The following is a 7673-nucleotide window of genomic DNA, read 5'->3' as shown; positions in this document are numbered from 1 at the left end:
CTTCAGTAACCAAGCTGACTTTTTGGTATTATTAACTGGGTATTTAATCTGCCATTTGAGTGATAGTAAGACAAAAAATAAAGGTGATTTTTAAATTTAAATTAGTATGTCTCTAAGAAACATATTTTCCTGACTTAATTTGCTCAACTTATAATATCATAAGTTTTTTACATTTCTTTTTCTTAATCTATTTAAGGAAACCTGAAACAACACTGATTTCACATTCCTTAATTATTTAAAGGATTTTACAGACAAAGAAGGCTGAATCTCCGAATCTAGGGATTCAGAATCATTCTATTCTGTGATTCATCTTGAATCTGCAATTTTAAAAAAGCTAAAAATATTTGTAGGAAAGCAGGGTATATTAGGATTTTCTTTGTTATATAAATTTATTTTTCCAAATATTGACAAGTGTTGGGCCTTTAATGGATATTCATTTAAAAGTGAGTATGGACATATGAAGAGGTTGTGAGACTCATCATAGCGCAAACACAAAATACATAAAATGCATCCAAATTAATAAAGGAAAATCACACGTAATTCCTCAACCCTAAACCTTCCATAAAAGGAAAAACAAATGCTATAGACATTATGTTTTCAAAGGGATAAGCATATTCTCTCTCTCTCTCTCTCTCTCTCTCTCTCTCTCTCTCTCATCTCTCTCTCTCTGTCTCTTTCTTCATGGGTTAGATTTGAGCCCCAAATCTTTTACCTGATAGGAACTGAATTTCTAAGATCTCTCACATGGCAGCAATCACCAAATAAATCCAAATGAAGAAACAAAAATTCAGTAGTCATAACCAAGTGGATACAAATGGATATGGACAATCAAAAGTTCAGTGAACATTTCTATTAGCAAATAACAAACACAGAATATAAAACCCAGCAACATTCCACCCAAGAAATGTACTGGAGCATCCCACTGAGGGGGAAGACCTAGGAGTCCAGCAGAGAATTGGACAGTTTCCAAGGGCCATGTTTCTCTTGGTCTAAGGCTCCAGAAAGGTCAAATTTTATGGACTTTCAGGAACACATTACTAAAGAATGTCTCAATGACTTCCAGCTAGTTTATTTTTACATAAAAGAGATCAATCAACAGACAGTATTGGCAGAGGCAGTATTTATACAGAAGGCGGCTCAGAAGATAAATAATGTCAGGAGTTATGAGAAAACAAAGTTGTCAGTCCAGATTGGACAGCTTTTAGATTGGTAACTTGGGAAGTGAAAGAAAGGGATTCCGTTGCTTGTAGATCTCTGGAGACACCTGCCAGTTTAATTTTAGAACATGCATGTCAGACTGACCCTGGGCAATGTGTCTGGACCAACATCTCCACTTTAGTTTGGTTAGGCAGGCAGAGGGTGATGGTGCCCCGAATCAGCGTGTTTCCCACTCCATTCAGCCAGGCCATTCCTGTAAGTGACTGGCAGAGCCATGAGTCTATAACCGTGTTGTAACAGAGTGGTCTGCAAACAGCAGCATAGCGATCCAATGCCATGATGGCCAGGAGGACACACAGTGGACCTGAGAGCCAGAGGCATGAACAGCTGAATAGCACAGCTTGTGGGAGTGATGGTCTTGGATGGACTATGGAGGTTCCACAGCAGCTGGGGAACGATGCCAGTGGAAAAGCAGGTATCAACAAAGGAGAGGTTGGTCAGGATATAGTACATGGGTGTGTGCAGCACAGAATCCATACAGGAGACCAGGATGATGGCTGTGTTGCCCACCAGAGTCAGGAGGTACAAGATAAGCACTGCCACAAAGAGGATCCTCTCGAGCTGTGGCTGGTCAGAGAAGCCCATCAGGATGAAGTCAGCTCCTGAGCTCTGGTTAATCATCACCTACTCATGGGGAGGAGGTGACTGGTAGACAAGTACACACTTTAATTAGACATAAAATGCAGTGGGATCTGGAATACTATTGAAAGGCGTGGACCCTAAAGGTAGAAGATGGAGGTGTGTTGTGTACAGGAGACAGGAAGGAAATAGGCAGAGATACAGAGATAGACATAGGCTGAGCTCCATGTTTCAATGCAGTGAAAGGTTACCAAGTGCACTGAGAACTCTTAAAAAGTACAAGGCTGTTAAATCCACCATGTGGGAAACCATTGGTAATCAATGATTGCTCAGCTCCTCCAAACTGCTTCATTTTCAGGAAAAATAACCTTTTTTTCTCCAACACCACTTACAAGATTATAAACAAAGGGAAATAGAGATGCTAAACCAGAAACAAGTGCTTGGAAGGTATACTATCACTGCCAATAGGAAACGTAGCATACAAAAATAAATTTTGGAAAATGCATGATTATTGCAATTCTTTACCTTTATCAACACCATGCTAAGGATGAAATACACAGCCAAAGTGTTTTAATTATGTGTTAATTTCATCTTTATATTTTTCTCTGCCAATATTTTTTCTTTTTAAAGTGGACAGATGAGTATTTTAGTGGTTAGCAGAGAGCACTCTTGTAAATTTTGAATAATTTTAGTTGCCTTGTAAAACTTTTTTAGACTTCTGTGTTTTCCTTTTATGTTAGAGTAACTAAGAATTTCAAATTTTCATTTTCAATAGATTTGAACTTGTGTTTTGTAAACTATTTTCCTTATGGTGACTTCATAGTACATGTTAGAGAATGTCTACTTGACTCCTTACTAAGAGTTTATAAATTTCATTATGACTGTTCAAGGTGTATGGCACTGTATGTAGGCTACTTTCATACATGCATGTAGTGCATGTTAAATATTATCCCTGTCTTCCCACTTTCATACACATATGTGGTGCATGTTAAAATACAATCCCTGCCATTTTCATATAGGTATATAGCACATTTTAAGCACAATCCCTGTCTTCCCACTTTCATACAGGCATGTGGTATATGTTAAACATGATCCCTGTCTTCCCACTTTCATACATGTATGTGGATCATGTTAAACATGATCCCTGTCTTCCTATTTTCATACAAGTATGTGGTGCATGTTAAACATGAATCCTGCCTTCCCACTTTCATAGAAGTATGTGGTGCATGTTAAACATGGTCCCTGTCTTTCCACTTTCATATACATATGTAGTGCGTGTTAAGCACGATCTCTGTCTTCATTTAGCTGATGCAAAGACTTTTCATGCAAACCTTAGATGGAAAGTGTTTCCAAGCAGTCTCTGTGTTTTGGCTTTCAGTCTTCATCATTTGCCCATGGAAGGCCACCAGAATCACTTAAAACAGGACAGTGATCAAGATGTAATGATTATTTCTAAAATCACCAGTCTTACATGTTCTTCATTCACATCAAGCCCGCACAGTTTTGTCCTTTCTGTTTCTGGTTCATCTCCCACAGTGTGTAACTTCTAGCTTTATCAGACTTCTAACTGCTTTACCCATCTTGTGTCTCTTCCTAAGACTTGGCTAATTATGCTTTCCATGTTCTACTCACCTCTTGGTATTTATTTCTGGAGGAACAGCTTCTAAAGAGCACCATAAGTCATTGAACAAAATGTTTCCCTTCTGAAACACTGAGTGTCATTGTGTGTAATCCTGTGTAAATTTATACAAGGACCCATTTCACAGAGCAAGCCTAGTGTCTGAAAGAGAAAGGGATCTTTCAATGAGTAGAGACATTTCTTTTAAATGTCTTTCTTATTATTTAAGAATAAGTGAAGGCTTACTTTTGACAAGAGGATGGACATAAAACACATTTTAGACAAGTGGGTGTCTTTACCATTTTATTACGTTGCTGCTCTCCTCATTTCCCTCTCAACTAGCAAACACTGCTTAAAGCTCGTATTAAATATGGTGTAATGGCATATTATGATATTTATTGTTATCTAATTCAAAGTTATTATATGTATAATAGCATTCATATTTATGGAAAAGATACATTTTTCCTAGATTCATGGATTTGGCATTATTGAATCAAGATACTGTATTGTTCTTAGGAATTGTGTGACACCAAGTTTTAACACATTAATATTGTAAAATAAACTTTCTAGAAATGTGAGGGGTTTTGGTTAAGGTAGCTACATGTATTTGTATTTTCAAGGCTTCTTCTGATTAGTCATCACATCCATCCATACTTACCTCAACTTTGGCAAGAAAATAGAAGCCACGAACATTGAAAGTGACCCACATCTTTACATGTAAATATTTCAGTATAAATAAAATGCCTTGGATTCCTTATAATTTTTGCAAAAATGCAATGATTTAGAGGTGGGGAGCATGAACAGTTACCACATGTACACACACAGACAGGCATGAACTGTCTCAGCAGCATCTGTGTCTTTAATACTATGTCAGAAAAACTGCATATCTTTAGAAACTCAACAAATCATAAAATTGGAAAGAATTTAAGAAAGCTGAGCCATAAGGAATTTCCCCAAAATCCAGAAGCAGTCTTTGTTTTTTAATGTCTGCATTTTCTTGTTCAGAATGTATATTCTTCAAAATTAAGATGACTCTAAAATATGAGTTACTTCAAATTCAATCTTACAAATAGTGGAATTCAATTTAATGTATTTTTTTGTAAACTTTCAAACCATGTAGCATTCTACAAGACAGGTGTGTTAGATGAGTCACGTGAAGGAAGGGGACTTGTCAGCTGAAGAAAATAATTGCTTTCTTTTTTAAAAAGAATTTTTATTTATTATTTTTTATTTTTTGTGTATGCATGCATTGCCTGCATGTAGGTAGGTGCACCTGTGTCGTCCAATGCCTGCGGAGGTTAGAAGAAGCTGTCGGATCCCCTGGGACTGGAGTTATGGATAGTTGTGAGCTGCCATGTGGGTGCTGGGATTTGATCCTGGGTCTTCTGCAAGAACAACCAGTGTTCTTAACTGCTGAGCCATCTCTCCAGCCCCAATTATTGCTTTCTTAATTTACTACTAAGAACAAAATAATTTAAAACTTAAATATTTTAAAATTATTATATTTGTAATGTTATCAGTATTATTAAAACATGCAAATTTTAAGTTTTCACATACAATGTTTTTTCGGGGGTAATTTTTTACCGAGTATTTGAGAATTTTATATATAATGTTTATTGTTACTTTTTCTTTTTGTGACTTATAAAAAAATAATTTTTTAGGAGCTTGAGAGATGGCTCAACAGTTAAGAACACTGGCTGCTCTTGCAAAGGACCTGGTCTGATTCCAAGCACCCACATTGCAGATAACAACTCTTATAACTCCAATTCCAGAGAATCCAACACTCTTTTCTGACCTCCACAGGCACTGCACAACATGGGTGCACTTCCATGCCTGCAGGCAATACACTCATGCACATAAACTAAAAATAATAAATTTTCTAAAAAATAATTTTTTAAGTTTAAAAAATAGAGAATTTGTAACATGAGAAAGAGAAAAAGATCCAGTTACTATTTCCTCACCTCTGAAGATTTTTTTCCCCTCCACTTTCTAATTAGAGTCACAGGCAAGAAGGTGATGCTTTCCAAAAACACAAGATTGAAAATGAGCCTGTGATTCTGAGGTTAAATATCAGGTGTGAATGCTCGTATCCACAGTCAGGTGTTTCCCTGCAGGAGGAAGTGACTCCAGCCTAGACTGGGGCCTGGGGATTCTATATTCCTAGTTACCACCAGGTAGGTACAGGATTGACCAAGAGTGAAAGTCTCCTGGGAAACTGCATGAAAGTAAGTGCTTCTGAACTGAAGTCTTTAATCCCAGGCATTTCCAGGCTGTCAAATCAGGCTGGAATAGAATCTTGTAGAAAGTGAGAACAGAAGAGGCCTGATTCCCATGGAATCATCACATTTACTGCAAGGCTTAGTAGTCTATATAATCAGGACATAATTTTCAAGATCACTAAGCTGAATACTTATGTATATTACATGTCAACCTTTGTTACTAGGCTGGAATTTCATGTGTGAACATCATTACAGAGAAATGGCGGTAAACATTTTGATAGTGTGATCCACATTTCTCTATTTTTACAAAGATTCTGTGGTCAATAAGTTTGAGAGACCCCACATATAGACCTCTTAAAAACTCACAAATTCATAAGTGTTTCATAGGAATTCACAAAGCACTCAGGTTGGGGCTCTTCACATCCCCATTCTTCCAGAATTTCTTCAAATCATTGGCTACAAAGCATTTTCTCAGAATTTTTAAATAACTTACATAAATCAGATATTAGGGCAAGTGCTGAGAGACCTCATTACAGAAACATGAACTCAGGGATAGAGAGGGCCCTGATTTGTTGACATCAGCCATAAATGACTGCTGATAAACCTGATCAGGGTGCATTTAATGGAAAACGAGGTGACACAGGAAATCCTCATGGATAACTTTTGAGACAATTCTAAAAGAAGACTAAGTTCATGTGATGACATCTAAAAGCAAACTGAGTAGAGACATGCAAATACTCTGGGAAACAGTGCCTGTGATGACCAATCCACAACAAAGAAATTGTCATGTTGAGATGGATTTCAGTGATACACTTTTCTCAAAGGCTCCAGAGCAGGAGTGAAGCATCAGAGCACTGTTAGATATGGTTTAAGTTAGTGATAGGTCATTAGTGAAAGCATACCTTTAACTAAGATATTAGATACTGGGGAATTTGGACTCACTATCTGACAACTTAGACACTTTCCTGGTTTCCTAGGTTCCTTGCATGATGGACAATAAACCAAGCAGGCAGCCAGATGACCTTCTTCTCAGAACAGGCTACTTCAAGCACTGATGCTTTGAGGAAGCTGCACAGCAACCACATCTGCTTACTGCAGGAGCACAGCTTCAGATCCAGAAGGCACTGTGCAGGGTAGGGCTGAATCAGTCAACCTGGGCCCTACCTTCCTGCAATCACAAGTCTTGGTGAACCTCAGCTGACACAGTCCACTTTTAGCTATTCCTACTCAGTCCACTGAGGACATATTCTGCTACCAGCCCAGCAGAAGGCCCATGCTGTGTTCCACAGACTGAAAATAGTGGCTTCAATTTCATTTGATTCTAGCTTTCTAGTTTCCTCCCTGGTTTCTTCCATGACTCACTAATCTTTCAAGTGTCCATTCTCCATAGGGTTTTGCAATTTATGTTCTTTCTTTCTTTATTCTTTTAAAATTAGATTTAATTTAATTTTATATATATGAGTGTAATGCCTGGATGTGTGTAAGGGCATCCTGCTCATGCAATGCCCATGGAGTACAGAAGAGGGCGCCAGATACCCAGGAACTTGAGTTACAGATAATTGTTAACTGCCATGTGGGTACTGGGATTCAAACCTGGGTCTTATACAATAACAACAAGTGCTCTTAACTGCTGAGCAATCTCTTCAGCCCATCTTTCTTTTTTCTTTCTTTCTTTCTTTCTTTCTTTCTTTCTTTCTTTCTTTCTTTCTTCCTTTCTTTCTTTCTTCTCTTTCTTTCTTTCTTTCTTTCTTTCTCATTCTCTCTCTTTCTCATTCTATTGATTTCTAATTTTATCACCTGTAATCTGATATGATTAAATAAATTAATTTTATTTTTTGTATTTGTTAATATTTTCATTATGTCTTAAATGCACAGTCCTAGAAAAACAAATGCTACCAAAACTGCCTAAAGGAGAAACACAAAGGCCTTTTCTACATCTATTGAGATGGTTTTGTTTTTTCAGCTATAAGAGAAATTAAATCATAAAATTTGCAGAGGAAAGGCTGGAACTTGAAAACATACTGAGTGAGATAACCCAG

General features: G+C 37.2%; 1 pseudogene; it reads right to left on the bottom strand.

Moving 5' to 3' along the window:
- Nucleotides 1–1292: 1292 nt before the first annotated feature.
- On the bottom strand, nt 1293–1839 carry LOC103749069 (annotated as a pseudogene).
- Between the last annotated feature and the right edge of the window lie 5834 nt (nt 1840–7673).

Source organism: Nannospalax galili, unplaced genomic scaffold, assembly GCF_000622305.1.
Source record: "Nannospalax galili isolate Female #2095 unplaced genomic scaffold, S.galili_v1.0 scaffold2772, whole genome shotgun sequence".
Classification (NCBI taxonomy): domain Eukaryota; kingdom Metazoa; phylum Chordata; class Mammalia; order Rodentia; family Spalacidae; genus Nannospalax; species Nannospalax galili.
The sequence above is the reverse complement of the archived record's forward strand: the minus strand, read 5'-3'. Positions and strand labels throughout refer to the sequence as shown.